Source organism: Trichosurus vulpecula, chromosome 1 (genome assembly GCF_011100635.1).
Source record: "Trichosurus vulpecula isolate mTriVul1 chromosome 1, mTriVul1.pri, whole genome shotgun sequence".
Classification (NCBI taxonomy): domain Eukaryota; kingdom Metazoa; phylum Chordata; class Mammalia; order Diprotodontia; family Phalangeridae; genus Trichosurus; species Trichosurus vulpecula.
In genome coordinates, this window is record NC_050573.1 from 533,413,629 (window position 1) to 533,441,206 (window position 27,578).

At 39.8% G+C, this 27,578-nt stretch overlaps 2 protein-coding genes across 4 annotated transcripts in view; one reads left to right on the forward strand and one right to left on the reverse strand.

The window, feature by feature from the left end:
* The window catches only part of C1H7orf50 (chromosome 1 C7orf50 homolog), a 368,607-nt gene that overhangs the window by 188,222 nt on the left and 152,807 nt on the right, over nt 1-27,578 (forward strand). The gene's annotated exons all lie outside the window — the stretch shown is intronic.
* GPR146 (G protein-coupled receptor 146) overlaps nt 1-27,578 on the reverse strand; it is a 90,810-nt gene that overhangs the window by 23,706 nt on the left and 39,526 nt on the right. The window contains exon 1 of one of the 3 annotated variants that reach the window (XM_036741330.1): nt 4,389-4,498. The exons of the other annotated variants lie outside the window; for them this stretch is intronic. The gene's annotated coding sequence lies outside the window, so the exon portion shown is untranslated. Of the gene's footprint in view, nt 1-4,388; nt 4,499-27,578 lie in introns of those variants that run through there. 3 annotated transcript variants of the gene reach the window in all.

Genomic DNA, 27,578 nt, shown 5'->3' on the forward strand with positions numbered 1-27,578 from the left:
ACTTGACATCTTGAGGAAAAGTTTCAGGAATCTCATTCTTAGGAGGCATGGTAGAGAATCAGTCAGAGATGATTCAAAGAATGGGAGAGGCCCCAGTTCAGGTCCATTGATTGTGGTAAAACTGCCATCAGTAATATCCCCCCCCCAAAAAAAAACAAGAGCAAGGGAGGATCTGGATACCCACACAGTAAACAAATTAAAAATCAATAATATGATTTTTTCAGGTAAGAAAATTACACTGCTTTGTGCTTCCTTGCTATAAAGGTAACTAAATCAATTTAACTAAAAACCTTAAGATTTTCTTTTGCCCTTATCAGTAGACTTGCTTAGGGTCACATAGCTGCCTAGTCAGTGTCTGAGGCAGGATTTAAACTCAAGTCTTCCCGATTCCAAGTCTAGCAGTCTACCCAAGGACACCACCTAGCTGCCTCACTAGACACTAGATGTAGAAGGGGAGTAGAAGAGATCATCTAATTCAGGGATGGGCAAAGAACAGACCAAGAGCCAAAGCCATTCCTCTGCTTGTTTTTGCCTCCAATCAAAGAATGGTTTTAAATGTAAAAAACATGTTGACCCCAGAATTCGAATTTGTGATTAGTTGCAGTAATCTGGTTGGCCGCAGATACATCTCACAATTTAATCAACCTTAGGATTGCTTAAGCTTTCCATACTTAGCGAGAGGGAGAGATGAAGTTGTGATTTATGGTACTTCTCAAATACTAGATACTTATTAAATATGTTTGGCCTGGATCAAACAGAGCCTTTGTATACCCAGAGCCTAGCACACTGCAAGTGCTTAATAAATGTTTGTTGATTGATTCAGTCACCAAGCATTTATTAAGGTCTCTCCATGTGCCTGGTACTGTGTTGGGCAAGAAGAGAGAGCTATTATAAATAAAATACTTTACGAATTAGGTTAGGTTTTCAGACCTTTTATGGAATTAACATAATCTAATAAACTCTAGCTCCAAAAAAATTCCAAACAGGCATCTTGGAATAAGCAAAAAATACTTTTAAAAGTTAACATTAAATGTTTGTTTACTTTTGTAATAATAGGTGGAGTCTTTAGCCTCAATTAACACACATCACTAAGACAGATTCTTTGGAAAGGCTGATAAGTTGTTGCTTTCATACAGCTTCCTAATATAGAATGCTTACTCGTGCTGATTTCCATCTTGTGTACAGTGCCTTCAGTGTAATGATATATGACGCATTAAGTATCTAAATTGTTTTGGTTTAATGGCATTCTGCTTTTTCCATTTCCAGACTATGAAATAATTAGATTGGAACTGTACTCACCTGGTTCATAGGCTTATAGATTGAGAACTGGAAAAGGCCTTAGAGCTTATCATATCCAGTCTCCTTATTTACAGATGGGGAAACTGAGGCTCAGACAGGGGAAGCTTGTCCTCAGTCATACTAGCTGTAGAAGAGTCACAGTCTAATGAGTTCTAGTCTCATGCTGTTTCACACTGCCCTTGCTTGTACTTCTCCATGGAAATAAATAAAAATAACCCAAAGTTTGTGGAGTTCCCTTGGCCAATTAGTCAGCTGGATGCTTTAGACCAGTTGAACAAAGGACGTTCCTTTGCAGCAGCTAAGGATGTTGTTTACTGAATACTTATTTTCCCCTTGGTTCTTTGTTCTTTGACTTCTAAGGTCTCCTCTTGGGAGTTTTGAGGTCTTAGTCCAGCTCAGATTTACATCCTAGGAAACTCACAGGGTTCTGCTGAGAATAGACAGAAATCTCAGTAACAGCTGCTGTGGCATCATGAGTCTGCCATCTTTGGCTGGTTATGATGATGGTCTAATCTTAAAGATATAAGGTATTACTGAGTTGGTGGTTCTTTGGAAAGGGGGAACTAGCAAGGTTATTTTTACTTTTCACATTTGGTCCAATAGAAACAGTTGTTTCTGTAGGTTTCACTAGGTTAATTTAAAAAATGGAAAACACTTGGACACTCTCACTTTGGAATGTGTGGGTGGGAAGGGAGTAATGGGGTGCATGTACAAAGTGTACGCACATGACACTTGACTTATTTCACTGTATTCCCATCTCTGTTATTGAAGTTTTGTTTTTGTTTTTACATGTAGACTCCTCAACACAGGCCGATTCACTCCTCTGGGACTGTACTTTGCCTTCGTCAGTCCCAGATTTTGGCAATTCAGATTAAAGAAACATGATTCCTCCTACCAGTTAAAATTCTACCTTTTCCTCTCCTGAGCTGCCTTCTTGTTTGGCCTGTTCCCAAAGTGAAGTCATATAATCCTGTGCTTGTGATCAGGCTTTCACAAATGCAGTCTAATGACTTTGTCGGGGGATCAAATAGGACAAGGAAATGGGCAGAGTGAAAACCCTGGCTTAAATATCAAGGAATTCTGGGAGTCAGCAAACAGGGAAGAATCATATTAAATAGTGGTTAAGAAATGTTTTTTGTTGTTCTGATATGTGCAGAGTGGACTAAATTCTTTTAGTGGGTTAATTACTCCCTTGAGGTAAGTCAGGCATTTGGGGAAGCTACATTAACTCTCTTAGGCCGCAAGGGTACTGTTTAGTGGTCTGACGGTGTAATTAAATGACCGTTTAGTCAATTACTGCTTGAGTGTACCACATGGTACTCGTGTGGCCTGAGAGTAAATGCAGCTTCCAGAAGTGCTTAGCTTTTCCCCTTGGGAATAGTTTTACACATGTGGATATATACACACTAGAAAGTAGCACAGGAACCCCCCTTCCACACACCCCACCTCTGTCAGTTACATATACATATTGCTGCTACCACAGTACATGTATATAGTTTATGTGTAATGTATCTTACACATGAATTTCAAAGCAGGTCTAAACAATTTTTCCATTCTAGCCTAAAAACACATATACTGTCATGAATAACTGATGGAATTTACCATCCTCTCCTATTAGCCTTCAGATGTGCTTATGACCCAGCTTATGACAGTTACACTTAACTGTTACATTCTTCTTAAGACCTTTTCTTTACCATACCATGAAACTTTTTGTGCTAAAATACTAATGTAAAATTTTTGTTCCAAAAAAAATATCCATGTGGACATCTGAGCTACTGTTTTTGGAGCTCAGTGCTATTACTAGGATGGGATGCCTGTTTTGTCCTGGGCACTGCAGAAGGAGAATTTACTTCTCCCCTGTAAGAGGTCTAGAGACCACCATCCTTGGTCTTTGCAGGATTGCCAGATCATTCCCCTGTGGGGATTGAGGGAGAAGGTAGGCCCTTAGAAAGGATGAAAGAGGAGAGTTATAGGCTCAGAGAGGAGAAGATGACAGGCTGCCCCTTTCCCCAGCACAGCTGCACCACTGAAAACTGTTTTGGGCCCACCTACCTTCACCCTCACCCCACCTCCCATAGTAATTTGTCCTATGTTTAAGAATTCCTAGCTGAAATCAGGAATTATGCTAGTCCTAGGCTTACACATGAAGTAAGAGTTGTTAAACTGTTCACTTCACCCCCCCGTTTTTGTTTGTTTTTGTTTTGAGTTTTTCCACACATGGTATACTTATAGGGAATCCTCCATATAAGACAGGAGAGCTTTTGGTCAGTCTGTCCAACTGTTATATAGATTTTAGTGCCTCTCACTAAGATCAATTTGAGTATTTCTAGGGAGATAGAAGTCCTCTTATAAATGCATCTCCATTAATGATCTGCTTCAGGTTCAGAATGAATTGCTCTTTCGCTGATTTAATTACTACAAACAACCATTCAGTAACCTAGACTAGAATTAGTTAATGAAAAATGACCGATTTAACATTTTCTCTACTAGTAACACACTAAATTGTAATACCTGTTGCAGGTATAGCATGATGGTGGTATACTATAGAGTACCACCTTTCCTTGAAATAAGTTAGCTTTTCTCTTCAGAATGAATCCTTTTTGCTTCAGGAAGCCAATAATTTTGACATCATCTATCTGAAGATACAGCCTAAGATTTCATGGTTGAAAAAAATAATAATAAAAGGATGGAGGCACTAGCCACAAACTACCCACAAGAATAACCTTTGACCTGTAAGAAGAAGCCTTTCATGATAACCATACTAATTCTTAAAGAAACAGTAACTGTTAAGATTAACAATTGTGGCATGAAGAGAAGGTTAATAGCCTTCAGTTCAAAGCTACCATACAGTCTCCCTTCAGCAAACTTAATGACCGCCCACTATTACAAGACAATATATAGGTGTGTATGTATACACATCTATATACACATACATATGTGTGTGTGTCTAAGGGGAAAGATTTGAAAGAATGAGTTACTCTCCCGTTCAACGCATTAGGTGTGAGACATTCGCAACTGAGTTTTACAGAGCAAAAGTATAAACTGTAGTCACAATGTGGTTTGTTTTTTCTTGGAGGGGGAACACTCACCCAATAAATGCCACCCTGGGGTTTTACTTGATAGCAGGCGGACACATTTTGTCTTCCGGTCACCTCTCCATTTAAATCCAACCAGGCTGCAATGTCTTTGCTTCTCCACAGAGGTTATCACAGCTTACCAAAAAGTATGCTGAGCCTGGTGCCCTAAGGTTTGTGAGCCAGGCTGAACTCTGTCTGTGTACACATGTGACTCCCCCCTTCCCCTCCCTTACACTCATACCCTTAATCCTCTAAGCCTTAGCTGTCTGCTTTCATTGGCTGAATGTATTACAAAAACAAGCCCTCAGTTGTGGTATCTCTAAGTGATTAAGACAGGGGGAGAGTTTAAGGGGGCATTAATCTTGGGGCCTGATCACTGCCCTGAGGCTGCATGCTGGTGTGGCCAGTTATGGACATTTTTGCTAGAGCTGTATTTTTTAAAGCACCCATTTGTTAAATGAATGGTGTTATTGTATTAAGAGGAGCTTAAAAGCCTGTAAAAGTTAAGTATGACAAAATGACTACATATATGCAAACAGGATGGTAGCTGAAAATGAGGAAAATGAATTTACCATGGTCTTTATATTAGCGTATGGAGTGGTTTACCACACAGGCATCTGAAATGTCTCAAAAGGCCGTGGACAGCACTTGAATGATAAAAATGTCTGCTTCTCTAATACTCTTCAGTCCCCACCAACATTAGTAAGATTTTTCAAGTCCCCAGTTGCTTCCCCCACCCCCAAGCTTAGATGATTCTTCTTATTTCAGTGATTCAGATCACATTTTAATTAGCCTTGGTTTTAGATCAGGATGATTGAATGATGAATGCTTCTGTTTCCATATTACAGTTTTTTTCCCAAGTGGAAATAAGCCTCTGAATTTGTGCCTTCCACATCCACCCCCTTTCTTCCCCCACACCATGGTTTGCTTGCTATTTTTGGAGCCATCCCTGGCTTTCTTTTGTTTAAAGATGGCCTTTGCAAGCTGATTCTGCAATGTGAAAACCGGTTTCTAATTGTGTTACTATTGTGATAATGAGATGTTTGAAAAAGGTTAAAAGAATAGGCCTCCCTCCTTCCCAGTACCTCTATACCACATTCTAGTTCAAGAGCTAAAAACCCTTCTGTGTCATGATGTAGAATTATACAGAATGCAAGCTCATTTGGGAGTGGAATAATGTGATCAAAGATAACTCACTTATTATTACTAAGTATCTTTTTTGGCTTGTTTAAAATGAGTACATAGGAGTAATCAAATATTTGGGGGGAAAAATTTAGAAATGGATAGAACGTCAGATATGAAGTCAAAGGACCTGGGTTTAAATCTGATTTTGCCCCTTACTAGCTGAGTGACCCTAGTGGGCTTCAGTTGCCTTATCTATAAAATGGGAAGGGAGAGAGGTTAGACTTCTAAGGCTCCTTCCTTAATGTATGATAAAATGTGTGATAATCTTATGCTCCTAAAAGTAATGTAAATATAGTAAATATTTTTTTAACCTAACTGTCTCAGTTTCTTTTTTCAGTCTTAGGACATTTGGATTTTAAGGCAAGAAGAGACCTTAGAAACCACAGGATTATACATTTAGACTTAGAATCATCCACTTCAGATACCTTCCTCCCATTTTACAGTTGAAGAAACTGAGATTCAGTTAAGTGACATTTCTGGTTAGTAGCAAGTCAGGAGTGAGGATTTCTACCTCCTGGCTCTTGGATTCGTGTTCTTGACTTTTCACCACACAACCGTGCCTACCCTCCTTCCACAACGCAGACAGGGCGCCGAGTACAAGGCTGAAAAGACGGGTACGGCAGTGACGCTTGAAGCCACAGGAAGAGCTTCTCAGAGAATGATGTTCTCCTTGGGAGCAAGTTATATGTTACTGAAATTTCTAAAGCGCCTTTAGTCAGTCTGTAGAAACATACGAAGTGCCTACTCTATGCCGAGCACTTTGTGCATTTGGCAAATGTAAGAGAATTTTTACACATGTCACCTCTGAGCATGAAGGCTATGGCTGTGTTTTCTCCCCCATTTGTATTCTCAGTACCTAGGTATGGTGTTTGTTTTTGTTGTTGTTGTTAACTTGGGACCAGGACTAGGGACTGCCAAAAAGAAACCATTCATCCTAGTTTAAAAGTTTAAATGTGCACCTCTGGACACCTTTGAATGTGAGCTCCCTCACTTGCGTCCTCTCTGTTCCGTGGGACCGGTGGCTGTAACCAGACTATTCCACAGGAGTGGTCCCAAGCACGTATACACCGCAGCAGCTCCCTGCCCTCCTGTATAGCACACCCAGGGTAACATAGCAGGTGGGTGATGGTGGTGTGCAAGCTTCTTTGGCTTCAGTGTGTAATAAGTGCTCAGACTCACTGGCTTTTTGGACTCTCTGAGTTGTAAGGGCCAGAGGCCGATACAAACTACAGCCTCCCTGTGTAAAATTTCCCTGGGCGAGATTATTGTCGTGTCATTGTTAAGACATTATAATCCAACTCTACTCCAGAGTTAGGGAATCTCCATATACTGTTTCTAATATCATTTCTGCGGAGCTGACAGCCTCACGGTAACCAAGTGATAGTAGTTGGAGTTATACTTGATTTTCTTACATTTCAAATTTTTTAGTATCATGCAGTATCATACATGAGTGATAAATCATTATAGAAGATCTTCCACATTATAGTGTAAGCCCCGCTTTTCTTCCTTCCCCCCATCCCCCCTCCCTGCAAGACCTTCTGGTTTGGAATATCAGACATTCCTTTCCAACAGATAAACCTTAAGAATGGACCTCTCAGACGCTCCTCTCTCCTTAATGGGCCCAAAGAATGGATAAGCCCTAACCAAGAACAGGTAACTCTTAAGATAAAGGACAGGAAATTCCAAAACCGCTTCTTGAGGACCTAATGATTGACAAGATCTTCCCCTCCTGAGGGGTGTGGCTGCCCCTTCTGGAGGGGAACATCTGGGACAGTTAGCAGTAGGCCCTCCTTGTTGAGGAACCTATAAAAGTCCCCACGTGGAACAAGCTAGTGGGGATCTCACTTATGGAGAGGAAGCTTCCTGGGATCAGTTTCCCTTTCAGGCCTTGATCGAGCTGGGCTGTGTAAACCGGGACCCCCCCCTCAGCTTTGAGAGCATCAAGTGCTGGAGTTCCCCCACGAGGTGACGAATCTATGTTGTTTGTGTCTTTGTCTTTGTTGTGTTAACTGTGTTTGTTAGAGTATCTCCCCTGTCTTTCAATAAAAACTATGTTCTCTCAGGAGTGTGCTTTATTGCCAGTGTGAATCCAAATCCGAACCTAACTTAGGTTAACTGAACAATATATTACACAATATATGTGTCCCTGGCAAGATGTATGTGAATCAATTTTCTATAAATTGAGTCCTATGTCATATGTATTTAAAAAACCCTTCACTACATGTAAAGGATCATAGCAATGAATCATTATCCATTTTGAAGCATCTTCTCCCCTTTATCTTTTTTTTTAAGTGGTTTGGCTCCACAAGGGAATTTGTGTTTATGTTTTTGTTTAATTTTCTACCAGTATTCCTCTCACATCTCTTCCTGTACCTGGGCACTTTTAAGATATTCAGTAAATATCTGATAACTTGAATTATCAATGCTATTAAGTACTGTACTGCAAAATGTGGCAAGTCGTTAAAGAGGTGGGAGTACCAGATCATCTTACTTGTCTCCTGAGGGACCTGTATGAAGTCAAGAAGCAACAGTTAGAACCAAACATGGAACAGCTGATTGGTTTAAGATAGGAAAAGAAGCACAACAAGGCCGTATATTGTCACCTTATTTATTTAACTTATATGCAGAGTATATTCCAGGCTGGATGAATCAAAAGTCGGAATTAAGGTTGCCAGGAGAAATACCAACAATCTCAGATATGCAGATGATACCACTCTGATAGCAGAAAGTGAAAAGGAATTAAGAAGCCTCTTGATGAAGGTGAAAGAGGAGAGCATTAAAGCTGAAGTTTAACATCAAGAAACCTAAAATCTTGGCAACTAACCCTATCACTTCCTGGCAATTAGAAGGAGAAGAAATGGAAGCAGTGTTAAATCTTGTATTCTTAGGCTCAAAGATCATGAAATTAAAAGATGCTGGCTCATTGGAAGGAAAGCTATGGCAAATCTGGACAGCATACTAAAAAGCAAAGGAAATTGCCTTGCCAACAGTAGTCAAAGCTATGGTTTTTCCAGTATCAATGTATGGCTGTGAGTTGGACTATAAGGAAAGACGAGTGCCGCAGAATGGACGCTTTCAAATTGTGGTGCTGGAGAAGACTTTAGAGAGTCCTTTGGACAGCAGGGAGATCAAATCAGTCAATACTTAAAGAAATAAACTTGAGCTATTCACTGGAAGGTCAAATATTGAAGCTGAAGCTTACATACTTTGGTCGCATAATGAGAAGATGGGCCTCATTAGAAAAGACCCTGATGTAGGGAAAGATCGAAGGCAAAAGGAGAGGGAGATGGCAGAGGAAGAGATGGATAGATAGTGTCATTGAAACACTGAACACAAGAGATAATGGAGGATGAAAGGGCCTGGTGTGCTGTGGTCCATGGATCGTGGAGTCAGATATGACCGAAGGAACAATATTGTAGTTCAAAGTGTACAGTTTTAACAGGTTGATGTTGTGGGTCAAGTAATGGAGATATTGAGGGTTTGTTAATAATGTACAACAAGACAGATCACACTGTCGTGTCCTTATCCCTGCCTCGTGTTTAAAGTGTGCAGTTGAAATGAGGTTAGAATGATCTAGGGTCCTTTCTCATTCAAAGCCTGTGATGCTGTGAACCTGGAAAGAGGCAAGAAAGGGATGTGTTATCCCAGATGGATTAAAATGAGCATCCAGGGTAGCAGGGAGTGGACCTCCTTGCGATGGTGTACATTCATAGATATATTCATTAGGTGCCTGTGTATATTATCAAGCCCTCTTTCTTCCCCAGGAGCTGAACCACCACCTTATTCCAGCTGTCTCCCCAAGACTACCCTTCTTGACCAAATTGGATGAGGGAATGTCACTAAACTTGTCTTATTGCTGTAGGCTTTCACTCTAATTTATAAAGCAGCCTGGGTTACCTGAGGGCAACACCCCAGATATTCCTATCACAATGTCAGTTGATTGTTTTGGACTGTGGATGCTAAGAGGCTCCAAGAAGTTTTGATAGTATTCAGTCAGAGTAGAAGCAGGGACCATTATCTCCTGAGTGCTACACTTAATATACCTGCACTCGAGATACAAAACAATGGCAGTTTGCCTAGCTGCCATTTCTGATTTGGGGGGACTCAAAGTTGCCTCCTGAACCAAGCTTTGTTTCTATTATCTTTCAAAGGAAACAAGAGAATTAGCATTAGACCCCCTTATACCGTTTTATCAGCATGAAAGGCCTTTCACTTGGGGAGGAGAGTAAACAATAGAAGGAAAATGGCAAAACCCCATCTGTGTGTATATTAAGCTGGGTTTTCAAAGAAAACTTACCTTCGTTTGGGGAAGATAAGGGTTTTATAGCTCTGAAATGTAAATAATGCTCCAAAAATACGTAGGATTGTACCTTGCTAACAGTGTTAACTGTACTTACTAACTGTAGTAAAATGAGGAGTGGAAAGAGAGAAGTCTAATTGGTTTCCTGACTTAAGACTCATGAAAATCAATCTGATTTTTACATTTTTTTTGCAAGTTCATTCTAGCTTCCAGTGCCTAAGAAGGTAAAGATAAGGGATAAAAGCTAGTACCAGGGAAGACTGATCGTTGGCCTGGTGTCAGGAAGACTCCTCTTCCTGAATTCAGATCTGACCTCAGACATTGGCTGTGTGACCCTGGGCAAGTCACTTTAAATCTGTTCACCTCGTCTGTAAAACGGGGATGATAACAATAGCACCTACCTCCTGTGATTGTGACAATCAAATGAGACAGTATCTGTAAAGCATTTGGCACAGTGCCTGGCATACAGTAAGTGCTGCATAAATGTTAGCTAGCTCTTTATTACAAGCTGCTTCAGTGTTCATCTAATAAGTAATATAGCTTCCGGTCTTCATTCCCTGCCCTAAGCCCTCAATCCCACTGTGAGTCAGGGCTCCTGATTAATCGAAGGGGAGTTCTGGGTGCCTCAGCACCCTCTCATAAAGCATGGCCGCTATCACTTGTTACATGACCATCTATTTAACTGGAAAAAGCAGTTTGTAGATGAGAAAGACCAAAACAAAAATAGGAAGAGGTTCTCCTCCTCCCTTCCCTCCCAAGAAATCAAAAGAAACCCTTCACCACATCTTTCTTGTCTGTTACTGTATTAAGAGTTTTCATTTCTCTGGGTTTCTGATTCTTCTACAGTAGCAGCTGATAAGATCCCACCATGTCCCACACCCAGTGGACTCAGGCCTATTGGCCAGAAACTTGAGTATCTTTATCTTCCACACATAGCCCATAGAGAGGCTTATTTACCTTTGCTCTCTATTTGGGAGTGGGGGGCGTGCACTGTGGAGGAGGGAGAAGGGAAGTAGAGGCGGGGTGTGAAGCCAAAATAGTTTGGTCGACTATTAGTGTATCTTAGCTGAAAATGCCTACTTTGGTCTTGCATCTTTTTTGGCAATAAATATTTTATAAACTGCAGATTCCCTTTATCCTTTGGTCACACAGTTTGATTGATGGGGATAATGTTTAAGTTATTTGTATATGTAGTTATATGGAAACAAATCCTTTTTTTTTTTTTTACATAAATGGCTATATTTATATGTGGCCAGTTCCCTAAATTCTGTTTAGATCACCAGTGCTTTCCAGTTGACTTATAAGGAAGTGTGTAATACTCAGTAGGAGGGTAACCATTCTGTTCTGTTCCAGGAAACCCAGCTGGGTTAACTAGGAAGAGGGAGTGAATTGCCAACATGAATGTTGTGCCTAAGGCTGAGATTTCTGTGTAAAACAAAATATGTGGGTATGGTGATTATTTGCCTCCATGCCTGTGTCCCTCATTTAGCCCTTCCTTGCCTCAAATCCTACATTTCTTTCACTGCCATCTCCCAAAGTTCTATAACATGTATAGTTTATACCATACAATCTAGCATAAGAGCAAAATGGCCTCTGCCTACAAGGGGCCTATATTCTATGGGGCATGGGGGAAGGGGCGGCGGCGAGGTATGTATTGGTAAATAAAGAATATGTACGAAGTAAATATAAGTTGGTTCAAGCATATAGGTCTTGCTTTCTCAAAAGAATGTAAGATCTCTTAGGGCAGGGATTGTTTTTTCCTGCTCCTTTTGTGTCTTGCCTATTGTCTGATGTAGTTTTCTGGGTTTATGTAATACATAATAAATAACAATATGAATGGATTTGTCATACGTGCAGTAATAAGTCTGTTGAGTACCACATTGCCTGCCTGTGCCTCCATGAAGCAGCAGCAAGAGAGAATTCACAACATTGGGATTGTCACCTTTTGGTTATCCTGTTGGTAGAAAAACTTAGGTGTTTTTGCTTAATCAGCAACCATTTACTAAATATGTCTACTTTGTGTCAAGCACTGTGCCAGGTACAGGTGAAGATTCTGTTAACATTTATATTCTATCAAGTTTTATAAGTTTTTGCTTCAAGTTTTGCAAAGTCATTTAAATATATTCTCTCATTCAGACCTTACAAACAACCACTTGAAGTAGGTATTATTTATTATCTCCATGAAAAAAAAAAACTACTCAATCTTACAGATGAGTAAATTGTGACCCAGAGATGGTTTAGTGATTTGCCCATGGACACACAGCTAGTAAGTGTCAAAAGTAGCATTCAAACCCAGGTCTTAATTCTTATGTTCAACACTCTGTCCACTGTAGGCATTCAGTAAATGTTTATTGATTGGCCCATAGCCCCTCTACTAAGATTAACAACAGTTAACATTTACATAGCATTTACTCTGTGCTAGGCACTGTGCTAATCTGGGTCCACTGTTACTGGTTCTGGGCAAATTCAGACTTCCTTCTGTATCCACAGCACCTTAAAACAATTAGAGGTTTGTGGAAAGACAGAGACAAGAATTCTCCAGGAGGAGAAGTCATGGATGGGCTGCACTGGTGGAGGAAGTGCCCACATCAGTGAAATCACAAATATGTCAGGAGGAATTACGGGAAGATCACGAGGAAGGGGTTGGGGAAATACTGAGAAGAGAATACTTTTTAACATGTATGGCCTACCAAGTCTTCAGCTTCTGGACTGGGTACTGGAATTGGATTCTCATTTATTTTATAACCTTTTTACTATCACCTGGCTTATTCTGGGCTACTGTTGTTCTCTGCTCTGATTCATTAACTACAGTGTGCTAAGTTGGAAAGGTTAGATCTTGCTTCAAGCCTAAGTGATTTCAAATAGCAGTTACTCTAAGGAAATTTTGCCTGAAAATCAAGAAGCTAAAAAGTCCTAGAGTTCAGTGAATACTTAAGTCCTTACTGGGTTTAGTATTTGATCTGTAACAGAGTATCTATGATCTTAGCTTTTCATGAATTAGGGAGGAACAGTATTCCTGACTTGAGTTAAAACAGGTATTCTTAACCTGGGATCCAGGGGATTCCTTGAGGATCCATGAACTTACTGAGAAAAAAGAATTACATCTTTATTTTCACTAACCTCTAGCTGAAATTTAGCATTTCTTTCAATTACAAACTTAAAAAAACCAACAACAATATTATTCTGAGAAGGGGTCTTTGGCACAAAGGTTAAGAGCTCCTGCTTTAGAGAGTTTACCTCCCTATGTTTTTTCAACCTTTTTGTGTGTTTTTTTTAAATCATCGTTTATTTAATATTTTTAGTTTTCAGCATTCATTTTCACAAGAGTTTGAATTACAAATTTTCTCCCCATTTCTACCCTCCCCCCCAACTCCAAGATGGCATATGTTCTGATTGCCCCATTCCCCAGTCAGCCCTCCCTTCTGTCACCCCACTCCCGCCCATCCCCTTTTCCCTTGTTTTCTTGTAGGGCAAGATAGATGTTTATGCCCCATTGCCTGTATATCTTACTTCCTAGTTGCACGCAGAAACTTTTTTCTTGAACATCGGCTTTTAAAACTTTGAGTTCCAAATTCTCTGCCCTCTTCCCTCCCCACCCACCCTCCCTGAGAAGGCAAGCAATACAACATAGGCCACAAGTGTATCATTATGCAAAACTCTTCCACAATACTCATGTTGTGAAAGACTAACTATATTTTGCTCCTTCCTATCCTATCCCCCTTTATTCAGTTTTCTCCCTTGACCCTGTCCCTTTTCAAAAGTGTTTGCTTTTGATTACCTCCTTCCCCTATCTGCGCTCCCTTCTATTATCCCCTCTTTTTTATCTCCTTCCTCCTTCTTTCCTGTGGGGTAAGATACCCAATTGAGTGTATATGTTATTCCCTCCTCAGGTCAAATCCAATGAGAGCAAGATTCACTCATTCCCCCTTTCCTGCCTCCTCTTCCCTCCCAACAGAACTGCTTTTTCTTGCCACTTTTATGTGAGATAATTTACCCCATTCTATCTCTCCCTTTCTCCCTCTCTCAATATATTCCTCTCTCATCCCTTAATTTGATTTTATTTTTTTTAGATATCATCCCTTCATCTTCAACTCACCCTGTGCCCTCTGTCTATATATATATACATACATATGTGTATATATATATACATACATATGTGTGTATATGTATATGTATATGTATATGTATATATATACATATGTATATTCCCTTCAGCTATCCTAATACTGAGGTCTCATGAATTATACACATCATCTTTCCATGTAGGAATGTAAACAAAACAGTTCAACTTTAGTAAGTCTTTTATGATTTCTCTTTCTTGATTCATGCTTCTCTTGATTCTTGTGTTTGAAAGTCACATTTTCTATTCAGCTCTGGTCTTTTCACTGAGAAAACTTGAAAGTCCTCTATTTTTATTGAAAAATCCATATTTTGCCTTGGAGCATGATACTCAGTTTTGCTGGGTAGGTGATTCTTCGTTTTAATCCTAGCTCCATTGACCTCTGAAATATCATATTCCAAGCCCTTCATCCAATCTCTCATTGTAGAAGCTGCTAGATCTTGTGTTATTCTGATTGTGTTTCCACAATACTCAAATTGTTTCTTTCTGGCCGCTTGCAGTATTTTCTCCTTGATCTGGGAGCTCTGGACTTTGGCCACAATATTCCTAGCAGTTTTCTTTTTGGGATCTTTTTCAGGAGGCAATCAGTAGATTCTTTCAATTTCTATTTTACCCTCTGGCTCTAGAATATCAGGGCAGTTCTCCTTGATCATGTCTTGAAAGATGATATCTAGGCTCTTTTTTTGATCATGGCTTTCAGGTACTTCAATAATTTTTAAATTATCTCTCCTGGATGTATTTTCTGGGTCAGTAGTTTTTCCAATGAGATATTTTACATTGTCTTCCATTTTTTCATTCCATTGGTTCTGTTTTATGACCTCTTGATTTCTCATCAAGTCACTAGCTTCCACTTGCTCCAACCTAATTTTTAAGGTAGTATTTTCTTCCGTGGTCTTTTGGACCTCCTTTTCTATTTGGCTAATTCTGCCTTTCAAGGCATTCTTCTCCTCATTGGCTTTTTGGAGCTCTTTTGCCATTTGAGTTAGTCTATTTTTTAAGGTGTTATTTTCTTCATTATTTTTTTGGGTCTCCTTTAGCAAGTCATTGACTTGTTTTTCATGGTTTTCTGGCATCATTCTCATTTCTCTTCCCAATTTTTCCTCTACTTCTCTAACTTGCTTTTCCAAATCCTTTTTGAACTCTTCCATGGCCTGAGACCAGTTCATGTTTTTCTTGGAGGCTTTTGATGTAGGCTCTTTCACTTTGTTGACTTCTTCTGGCTGTATGTTTTGTTCTTCTTTGTCTCCAAAGAAAGATTCCAAAGTCTGAGTCTGAATCTGCATCCGTTTTCGCTGCCTGGCCATGTTCCCAGCCTACTACTTGACCTTTGAGTTTTTCATTGGGGTATGACTGCTTCTAGAGTAGAGAGTGCTTTGTCCCAAGCTTGAGGGGATGCGCTGTTGTTTTCAGAGCTATTTCTACACAGCCAGCTCTGCCACACCAGAGCTCCTCCCCCCCCCCAAGAACCTCCAACCTGGACCTTGACTCAGATCTTAAGCAGGCTCTGCACTTCTGCTCTGATCCACCACTTAATTCCTCCCAGCAGGTGGACCTGGGGCCAGAAGCAACTTCAGCTGTAGTTCTATCCTCAGAGCTGCACCACCTTAGCTCCCCCCTGCCCCTGCCCCGGGGTGGTACATAAAAAGCGAACTCCTTTCACTCTGTCCCCCGCAATTTTTTCCCACTAACCTTCTCTATTGTCTTTGGTGTTTGTGGGTTGAGAAGTCTGGTAACTGCCACAGCTCACTGATTCAGGGCTCTATGGCCTGTTCCCCCTGGCTCCAGGTGTGGTTGGTCCAGGCAGAGCCCACACTGGGCTCTGCTCCCCTCTGTTCCCAGCTCTGTGGGATAGACCTTGTCCATCAACCATCCAGGCAGTCCTGGGCTGGAGCTCCGCTTCCGTCTGATATTTTGTGGGTTCTGCAGGTCTAGAATTTGTTCAGAGCCATTTTTTATAGGTTTTTGGAGGGACCTGGGGCGGGGGGGCTCATGCAAGTCCCTGCTTTCCAGCTGCCATATTGGCTCCGCCCCCCTCAACCTTTTGTTTTGAAGGTTTCATCTGGTACCCAGATTATCCTTGTTTTTGAATGGAATTTGTCCAAGACACAAGTAGAGTAGACCCCAAATGCTTCACAATTAAAAAGAAAAAAAGAACTCAGTTTGATCTATTGGGGTTAAATTTAATAGGATCTATTAAAGTGGAATATTGAGGTGAAAAATATTCTGACTTCCTAATCAATATTTTGATTATTGGAAATGCAGAATCTCTGACTCATACAAAGCAGAAAATAAGTGTGCCAGACAATTGGTTATTCTGGTTCTATCTATGACTGATTTTTATAAATTTAATTAAATCCACAGATATCTGTACCTGATGGATGCCAGTGCCGATTCGAATTATTTAGGTCCTCAGCCCATTCTCTCACTGTATGAGGGAAGACTGTATATTTTGGGGAGTTCAGGGTACTTAGAAAGGAGAGGTATAGTAAAAGAAAAGACCAACATTACCAAATCAAACTGGGCAGATTTCCTTGTTTTCAGGCCACTAGGCAGAACTTCCCCATTTTCTGTTGATTCCCCTAGCAGTCCCTTCTGCTCAAGGCACGGATTAGCTCACAGCCAGCCTGGCAGATGTCCAGTTCACAAGACCACAGACTTAGAGTTGGAAGGGACTTTAGAGGTCATCTCTTCTAGTCTCATCATTTTGCAAATGAGGAAACTGAGGCCCACAGAAATGTGGTTACTTTCCTAAGGTCATACAGGTAGTAAATGTAAGAGTCAGGACTGAAACTGAGTCCTCTGACTCTAAATCCATCACTGTTTACAGCTATACCAGGCTGCCCTCCAGGGGAGGTTAAGCTTAGGGTTGGCATTATGGAAGGATAGTGGGACATTGGTGCCAAATGTCTCTGGCCTTGACTCCAAAGACCAAGGTCCAGACCCAGTAGGAAAGTGGAAGTGTATGGGAAGATTGGCAGCTGTTATATTTAGTAAGAATGACTATGGGGAGTGGAACAGAGGAAAGACCAGCTGACTCAGTTCAAGCCAAGAAATTTGACTTAAATCAGTTCTCACCAAAAAACTTGGCATCTTTAGGGATATTTTTAGTTTGATTTAATTCCAGTGGTTATATTTTAAGGAAGAAGTTATGATTTTGGTTTGAATACACATGAACCCGAAGTGTAGCAGTTGCGCTCACTGATGCTTTTGCTAAATAGCTTTATCAGACCTAGTTTGTACATTTGATATGTGGTTTGTCTTTTCTTAACATACTCCATAGAACTTTGACATTTTCTTTTGTGTCCTGGGAATTATTTATGCACCTGCCACTTTAGCTAGGTTGCAGTAAAGGAAGACATCTCACTGCAATGCCTAGAAAGAGTTCTTTTCTTCTTGTGATTTTTATCTGATTGACATATATTTAAATAAATTCTAAAGTAGGGTGCCTAGAGAGTGAGCATCTGAGCAAAACTAATGGGAGGTTTTTCTCATTGGATGTTTCGGGAAAGGTTGGTCCTAGAGTTGTGAGGGACTTATGCTGGGCTTCCATCTAATTTTCAAATCAGCAAGGCCATATGATGTCAGAGAGTTCATATAAAACCTCCCTCTCACCCTGCCCTGCCCCTGTTTGGAATATGTGCTTATTTAGACAAAGACTGGGCAAGCTTATGTAGTTTTATATTATATCCATCATGAAAAAGGGTTTGCTAAGCAAATTAATAGTAGACATTAGGTTGGGGGGAGTGAGGGGTGTTAAAAGTATTCTAGGAAACAAATTAATTATTATATTATTATGTTATTATTATATATTATATTATTATTTTCTTATGATATTATATTATTATTTTCTTAATGATATATTATTATATATTATATGATAATAACACATTATCATAATATTTTTATATTATAATATAAAATACTCCATTTATATGTAGTTGACATGCTATTACAAATGATTCTTAACATTTATTAAAGCAGAACTCCTCAAGATGTTTGCTAGGTGACACATTTGTAAAGCCTCAAGTTATTGTGTAACTTTAAAACAAGAAAACCAAATTTCTTTGCAAAATACACTATAATTCATACTTTACAAATTTAAACCAGCCTCCAGAATTAATATTAATTGGGCCAGTTTCAGTACAGTGGCAAATTCAAGGCTATAATGAGACAGTTTCAGTGAAACTGAGATGAATGGTTCACCAACTTTCCAGGGAATAACGAGAGGTTTAGAGTTTAAAGTAAGATGTTAGAGATCATCTGATGCAGCCTTCTCCTTTCGTTTTTCATTGACCTTGCCTTTTGTAATTACGGTAGCTCAGATCTGTATGGCACCTTAGAGTTTGTTAAGGGTTTTACTCATATAAACCCTTCAACGTAGAATGTAAAAATATTATCATTGCCACTTTACAGGTAAAGAAATTGAGACTCAGGTTAGATGACCTATTAGCCAAATTCATCCTATTTACAGATGAGAGAACTGAGGTCTTGAGAAGTTAAGTATTTCGCCCAAGGTTACATAGTAAATCATGGAGAGAGCCAAGATTTAAGAATCGTTTAAGTTATAGTGACATGCCTGTTGCCCCCAGGTGAGCGCCATTAAAATTAGTGAGCTTTACACTTCTAACTCCACTCTACTTTCCAGAGGGGTGCTTTCCACAGGTCCACCAATAGTATGTGCATCAGTGTATCTGTTTTCCAGTAACTACTCTGACATATCAACATTTTTTTTTTGATCATACGTGCCATCTGACAGATGTGAGGTGGAACCACAGAACTGCTTTAATTTTCATTTCTCAAGTTATTAGTGATTTAGAACATTTTTTTCATATGGCCATGGATAGCTTAGATTTCTTTCCTTGAGAACTGTATGCAAATATCCTTAGACCATTTATCAATTGGGGACTGGCTTATTCTCAGAAACTTGAATCAGTTCTTTGCATAGAATAGTTATGTGACTCGTATCTTTCAGCCATGGTACAAAAAAAAAATCAACAAAAAGCAAGAAACGTGAAGAAACTGAAAAAAGTACATTTCAATCTGTACTCGCTTATTGTATAAAATCATTTCTTTTTCTGAAAGAGGATAGCATTTTTCATCATGAATCATGATATTACGGTATCATCATAATATCATGGTAATGAGTCCTTCAAAAGTCCTTTAAACTTGCTATATGTTTTTTTTTCCAGTTACTTCTCTCTGGCACAGAATCATTTTGTCATGTGTATTTTGTCATGTGTTTTTAAACATTATTATGCTGACATGTCACCAACTGAAGAAGTGATTGGTCATACTTCCCTGTTCAGATGGATATATTCATTTCTGTCTCTATTTTAAGTTACTTGATTCACATTCATTTCCAGTAACAAGGTTGTCCCAAAGATAAATATTCCATTACTGCTGTCCCTTGACCTGAAGTATGACTGCAGTCTTGCTATGATGGGTTTTTTCCCCTTTTCCAGTTAAGAACACAAAGGATAGTTCCTGTGCCTGGATAGGAAAAGGAGAGCAGAAAGAGAAACTAACTGGAAATGGAAAGATGATCCAAAATGATGGGAAATAAATAAAATTTGAGAATCAGTAGGCCTCAGTAGTTTCCAAATTTTTTCTTTCCCGGAGCATCCGTTCTCGTCTGCTTGTTTGGATACTTTGATAGATCTGTGATTTCATCAGTGTGTGCAATCCCTTCACTGTCACAGATTGCAACTCCTTCATGCCTTCCTAGCCTGTGGTATTCTCTTTCACATCCTTGTCCACAGGAGAGCTACCCAATGCACTAGGAACTGTCGCTTTGAACTTGATATCTCTTGACGGCACCAGCATAGCACACAAGCTGCCTATTGTCTTCTCTCTCATGTTCCTTCCATGACCAGCCAACTTCCTTTTACAGTCATACTTATATAAAAATATTTTGAAAAAAAAAAACTGTTCTACTAACACTAACCTACTCTAGAGCCAAAACCTGCCTAGGAAATGCCATGAGAGAAAGCACAATGGCATGAGTAACAAAAGTGCCTGCCTACAGAAAGCAAGGAACCATCTAAAAATAATTCCTGAAATCATCTGGCAGGGAGGGGGTTGAAAACCTAACCCTAGTCTAGAGCAGAGGCTGGCATTTTGGCTCGGTTAATTTGCAAGCAAGGAAACAGTAAATAAAAATAAGAGGAGTCAGGATTTATACTTACTGGCTTTGTTTCAGCAAGCATTAAGTTCCTACTATGTGCCAGGCACTGTTGTGGTAACTAGGGACACACAAGAAGGAAAACGTTTAGAGTTTTTTGGTTTTATTCCCATGAAGAAAGAACTGAAATGGGCAGAGACTTGAGCAGAAGTAAAAAGTGTCCTCAGGCTGCAGTTAGAACTACTTTTCTTCTGTTATTTTGTTTATGCTGGGCTAAATAATATGCTACAACTTTCAAGAGTGCCATTTTCCCTGTTAATAAGTAGCCAGCTTTTGCATGAGTGTGAGTCTGAGCCAAAGCCCTGTCCTCCAACCCTCCAGAGTACTCCATTTCTCTCTCTAACAAGTTCTATTTAATTATTCTTCCAACACATACTTTTAAAATGCACAGCTGAAGAACTGCAGGGTTTTTCTCAGCTGAATTCAGACCTGGACAGACACCTGCTTCAGGTTTCAGTTAACATTTGCCGAGTTTGTCCAGTGACATGCAAATAGGGCTCTGGGTGCACTTTCTTTCCCTTTTGGCTACTTGAAAGCCTGCAGTGGCTAAAGAACAAGGGATCCTGGGGGAAAGAGGAAGGTTTAATTGTACTCCTTTGAGAGCTTACCACTTTTTCCAAATCTAGACTTCCCTATAAATTTATCTTTGGAGGTAAAGCTTACAGGATTATACTGAATTAAAATGTAGTACCAAAATGAATGGGAATTAATGTTTTGGGGGATTGACAGTTGAGGGCTTCTAAATACTTTGAGACATTATCCTGAGATCCTATTCATTGCTGACTAATAGAAAAGCCCAAAGAGAAGATCTGCCATAGATTAAGACGCTTTGGTTTGAACAGGGGCCAGCTTTAGGTGTTCCAGTGATCAAGATAAATTCACATTCCCGTAGCACTGGAGAGCTTTCCACAGCCAGTACAAGTTCAGGAAAAATGGGCAACTATGTACACAAAGCATTAGTTGTCACAGAATGGTTCTGATTCATTTGCTCTCTTTTTCACTACTCCCTCAGTGGAGAATATCTTCGTCTCTGTAGACCTCAGACAGTACAAATACGTGGTTCTTCTGAATGCAGACTGAAGCATACATTTTTTACTCCCTTTGTTTTATTTTGTTTATGTTTTCTCTTGCAACATGACTAGTTTTGAAATACATTTTGCATGACTTCAAATACATGATCAATGTCAAGTTTCCTTCTCAAGGAGGAGAAAGGGGTAAGGAGGGAGAGAGAGAATTTTGAACTCAAAATTTTTTTTAGAATTCCATTTATACTTTTATTTGGAAGATTTGAGACTTTAAAAAATCATTGTTTTTACTGATTTTTTACAAATATGAGTCCATAAAAGTAGTGGGTGGGTGTGGGTCCCAAATGCAAATAAGAAGCATGTGAAATTCAAACATCTTGGCTGTTTTTAGTGGCTTCTGTCAAGAAAGAGCATCTTAATTTACTGAAATAAGTTTTATGGTAGAAGGAAAAATTAGGCTTGTGAATTTACACATCATTTTCACTCCTAGATATTAGTTGATGTTTAGGTGTGCCATGGGATTATGAGATCATCTAACCATAAGTTTTGGAGTTTCCAGGGACCTTAGAAATCATCTAATCAAACTGTGGATTTTGCAAAGGAAGAAACTAAGGATCATAGGGCAGCCAGTATAACTCCCTTATTTTGTAAGTGAGGAAAGTAAAGCTCTCAAAAAGTTACAGTAACTTGCCCAGGTTCACCCAAATACTAAGTATTAGAGGCAGGATTAGAAACCACATGCTCCTTGAACTCAAAATTTTAACAAATGATTGTTAGAAGTTTTTTTTTAAATATATAGTTGGGAAATATCTAAGTAAATAAAAATAAATATAAACAAAACTAAAAATAAATTTTTAAAAATCAAATTTATGGCTCTATGACCTGGGCTAGGCTCAACCATCTCATTTCTCTATTCTTATCAATAATGCTCTATCTTATTCCATCCAGGAACAGTTGCAAAACTTCAACTGCCTTGCTTCCTTACCCAACTGAACCCTTATCTCCCTCCTCATGCTTAGAGCAGGTGACCTACCCTTCTACTTCACCAAGAAGATGCCAGCCATCCAGCATAATCTCCTTCTACACCTTTGCTCCCGTCATCGACATTTCTTAGTATCAGCCTTCACTTTCTCCTCCTATAATCAAAGAATAGATATCCTTTCTTTTCACTGCAGCTAGCTCCCCTGCCAATGCCTTAATCCCATTCCTTCTCACTTCTCTTAGGATCCTGCTTCTCCAGCAGCCATTCCCTTTCTTTTACCTCTCTTTTACTTTATTTCTTTCCATTTCCCTGAAAACATGTTTAGATCTCTCCAGTCCTAAAAACAAATAGACCTCCTCTTAGTCCTTCCTGCCCATCTAGCAAACCATTCCATCTCTCTCTTCCCCTCAATGGCCAAGCTTCTTGAAAACTTGTCTATAAGCAATGCCTTAGTTAGTACATGACTTAACATGTAAAAAAAACGTAAAAAATAAGTACCAGGTAAATGATATAGACCAAAATAAACCACAAAATATCCCCTATGGCTGTGCATCTGTTTCCCTTCAAAAGAGCAGGTTCTTCTTTGTCCCTGAAGAAGGTATCTAACTACTCTGACCTTTTATGTCACTATCTAAACGCTGTATCTAGAAAAGAAACAAATGTTTGTAAGATCAAGCTGAAACAGAAAAAGATGATGATGGAGCGAAGAATACTTCTATCATCCCTACTATGGTAAGTATAGATGGACAGTGATGAGTAGGTATTCTGAAGTATCAAATGAAATGTAAAAAGGCAGATACTGCCTTTTATATCTAGCTGCTTCTTGCTTTGGGAATGGTGGGCTTTGCTTTTTTTTTTTTTCCCTTACTTGAACACAAGCTCAAAGGCACGTGGATGCCCTCCAGTTCCCCCGACCCCCCACTGGCAGGGTTGGGATGATGGAGGAAAGTTAACCTCCTCCCTCCCTCCTCTTATCTCTCCCCTGAAGTCAGTCTTGCCAGTAAGCCTAAGGCCTGTGGGTTTATCTTGGGGGAAAAAACCGAGGCCTCTTCTTTACTGATGGCTGAGAACCTCAGAAACTTTCTCATCCTGTCCAGTTAGGAACAGTAACACACCCTAGCAATTCAGGTACAAAAGGACCCTGAGTAAGCTCTCTGTACTGGTCTGCTCTCCCTTCCACCCTTTCTGGTCTTCTTATGTCTTACCCCCCTTACTCTGAGATCCAATGACACTCATTGTTGCTGTACCTCACACATGACACTGCATGTTCCAATTTCAGGCATCTTCATTGGTTGTCCACCATACCAGGGATTTTTTACCTCTCCACTTCTTCTACTACCCTGTCTACCCACACCCCTGGCTTTCTTAAAGTCTCTGCTCAAATTCCCCATTCTGCCAGAAACTTCTTCCCAGTCCGCAGTCTTGGTGCCTTCCCTCTTAGATCACCTTCAGTTTATCCTGTATATATCTTGTTTGTATGTAATTGTTTGCATGCAGTTTCCCCTATTAACTAAGAGCTCCTAGAGAGTAGGGATTGGGTTTGGTTTGGTTTTTTTTTTTTTTTTGGCCACTCTTTGTATTCTCAGTACAGTTCTTCACACATGGTAGGCACCTAGTAGATGCTTGCTGACTAGACCTAACTTCTTTTGAGGAAGGACTTTCCTTCCAAGTTAAAGTCTCTCTTTCTGTGGCAAGTGTTCCATCTCTATGTCTATGGCTTCATGCCTTTGAATGAGCCACAGTCTTGTTCAGCTTTCATCTCTGTGTTTATGCCTTCCCTGCTTGTCTGTGGTATGGATGTCACTTTTAGAAGTTAAGTTCCTATCAGAAGTTCATCATTGGATCCCATCCTCCACCCCATCCCCATCATTGGTGATCTTCCCATTCAGACTTCACATGGTGTTTTGATATTACATAGGTGCTAGAATTATTTGTATGTATGTCTTCTACTAGACATGGTGGCAGTTGATGCTCTTATCTAAACTTTATGTCTCCTTTAAAGACCTAGCCCAGGACTTATACACCATAGGTGCTTCCTAGTTGTTCCTTGAATAAAGGAAGAAAGGAGGGATGGGATAAATGAATGAATTAGTTTTTAATCTCCGCAGTTGACAATTCTGGAGTTTCTGGGCTTGTGCTTTTAGTTCATTAAGCAACTTACGAACCATAGGCCCAAATATATCATTTGAACAAACATTTACTGAGGGTCTACTATTTGGAACCATTGTGGGTGTTGGTAAAAGAGGTATAAAGGAGTAAATTACAATTTCTCTATTCACAGAACTTACTGTCTCATTGAAGGGTGAGAGATGCCGTGTTTGAAAGAGATCCTCTTCTAGTCTGACCCAACTCATTATCACAAGATAAATGAGTAACTAGCTATCTGCTTCTTTAAGGTTTTCCTTAGTAGCCCTTGTAGTAGGAATTGAAAAGGCAAAACCTAAAAAGCTTGGAAGTTAAGAATACAATAAATTCCAAAGTAGATTAAAAGAGTGTTCTCTTCAGACTTCCAGTAAATTATTTCTGAAAATGATACTAAAGAATGGATATATATGTGTATATGTGCACATATACATGCGTATACATATATGCACACATGTATACACATATACACACATGCACATATGTTTTTGTATGTAGAAAAGTTTGATAATCATTCTCCACGATGTGAACCCCCAAAAGCATGTTGTTTAAAGATCTCTTACTTTGAATAGTCCTCATGGATTAACCTATAACTTTATTTTTCATGGCTAATTTGAATTATAGTAAGTTGGGGATTAGAAAGGACTTGAAAGGTGCATTTCATTTCATAAAAAAGAGAAACCAAGGTTCTCAGACAACAAGTAGTTCATAGTCACATAGCTAGTTAATGGCAGAACCAGGACTAGACAGACTCCAGTCTCCTGACTCTTGAGTCATTTTTCATTACAACACAAAATTGAAATCTCTCCTGTCACCATTCAGACACGTGTTCTAGTGGCTATGATGGTTGGTATTGGGTTGTTGTTGATAAAGTCAGCACCACTGGGGCTAATGCTGGCAGCGGGGTCCCCAGAGTATGGGGAATTGGGGAAATCTCAGGCACTTTGTGGGCCCTCCATTTTCTGCCTCAGGGATGGTCTGTTGGAGTTAAGAGAGTTTCCATGGAGTTTAGGAGATGGTTTCCCCAGCTGTTGCTAAAACAAGACATACAATTAGCATTTCCGTATTACAAAGACTCTCCTCTTCCACATAGACCCCTTATTCTATATACAGCCTTTTTGTGACTTCTAGTCACTTTCCAGACCGCTTTTGGTGTTGATTTTCTCCTGATTTTCACCTGGATAAAAATGTTTCATACAATATTATTTTCCAGGGCCAGACCCTACCCACCCCTTACCATGGCTCACTTTCTTTTCTATGTTTTAGAATAATGAGGAGAGTAAATCGTTCAATCCCCAGGCACCAAGCATGTAGAAATCTTCTTACCTGTCTGGAAGGATTATGGGCAATGTCACATATGATACTATGCATTTCTTACAGTAGTAGAATGTTTTTTGAGGTGGTCACTGCCTTAGAGGAAAGAGAGCAAAAGCGGTGGTGCAGGAGGCGTGAGAAGTACCGTCATTGACATAGTTTCTTCTACATGTTTGTTTTGTGGGGTCAGTAATTGAATTCAGCTTCTCTCTTGCCCTCAGGAGCCACAGCCGTGCCCAGGAACCTGAGACCTGTGCCCTAGATTGACAAGGATAGCCCAGGAATTCATTTTAAACCACACTCTTACTCTTGATAACTTGGCTTCATTCATACCATCCCCCCCTTGGCCCATACCTTTAGATTAGCTTGCTTCATGTAATAGAAAACATTCCAGCCAAAACTGTCGCGTGTTTAAGAATCGTAAAGTGGAAAGGGAAGTGCATCATTTATTATAACACTGTGTACGCTAATGAAAAACATTCCTGGTTCTGGAAATTGGTAAGGAGTCCTGCTCCAGAAAGTTTCCATTCTGAAGAGGGCTTTGGGGCCCCAGGCCTTAGGCTTGTGGCTAAGGAGACTCTATAGTAAATGGATATAAAAATAACTTCTCTGTAAACATTCAGCTTCTGTTTTGTGATTGTTTTGCAAGGATAGAGTTATAGGGGGTGGGAAGCATGTGGGTGTGTTGGCTTTATGCTTTTTTTGTATCTCTCTTTTCCATCACAGAAATTGTAGGTATAATCTACATGAATTGTAGGGTTAACCAGAGGATTTTTTTGAACTCAAAGGTTAATTGTTACACCAGTTATTAAACCCCTTTGATTACTGTATCACAAAGGAAACTTGTGGGGAATAAAGGAGACAAATGAATGTGCAGTGGCGTCTATGGGTACTAAACATTTTACTAGCCCCTGGTTACTCTTTTAAAAAATTCAAAGGTCTTGAGAAGTGTGTCACTCACTCTGAAAAGCCATCTCAGTGTGAGTAGGGACTGGATTTGTCCAGTCTTCTCTTGGGGTGATGAGGAGGGTGGGGACTAGGGGATTGACACCTATGAGAGGTGGCAGGACGGCCAACTTCATGCCTCTTTCTTAAAAATACAGCACAGATGTGATTTTTATTATTTGTCTTCTTGTGACAAACACATTTACCGGAACTCATTCCCTGTAAGTAGAATTCCTCATGTTTCCAAGTTATTCAGAGGTCAGGGTTCTTGGAGAAAAGATTACCTGTAACCCATCTCAGAAGCACAAAGCTGTTTGCTGAGAGAGAATTTGTGTAAGCTGAGCAGATGTCCTGAAGAATGGTATTGAGAGATCAAAGTCCTTTAGGAGTTAGCCCATCCCTTGCAATTTAAATATTTAATATGAGCTAACGCGGAAGGTCATGTGGTGGGTTTAATCAGAAGAGTGCTACATTTGTAATAAATAAACTTGGGTTTGAATCCCACCTCTGCCACTTACTCCTTGTAGGCATCGAGGTGGTATACTGGGCTTAGAGTCAGGAAGACCTAAATTCAAATCTGACACCCAGACCCTGGGCAAGTTGCTTAACCTGCATCTGCCTCAGTTTCCTCAACTTTAAAATAGGGATGATAAGAGCACTTACCTTCCAGGTTGTTGTGAGGATCAAATGAGATGATATTTGCAAAGTGTTTGGCACTTAATAACTGCTTATTCCATTCCCCTGACCTCTTCCTTGTGTGAGCTTGGCTAAAACACTTAATTTTCTGGACCTCATTTTCCTCATCACTAAAATAAGGGGGTTGGACTTGATAATGTCCAACATCTCTCTAAATCTCAGGTGCTATAGTCTAATTATTAGACCTGTGTATGATGATGACTATGCTAGGATTGCTGTGTCTGATCATATTTAAACAATGACTGATAAGACTGGTCTCCTAGATGAGGACTGGAATAAAACATATTCACCATATTCCCACCCATCGCAGCT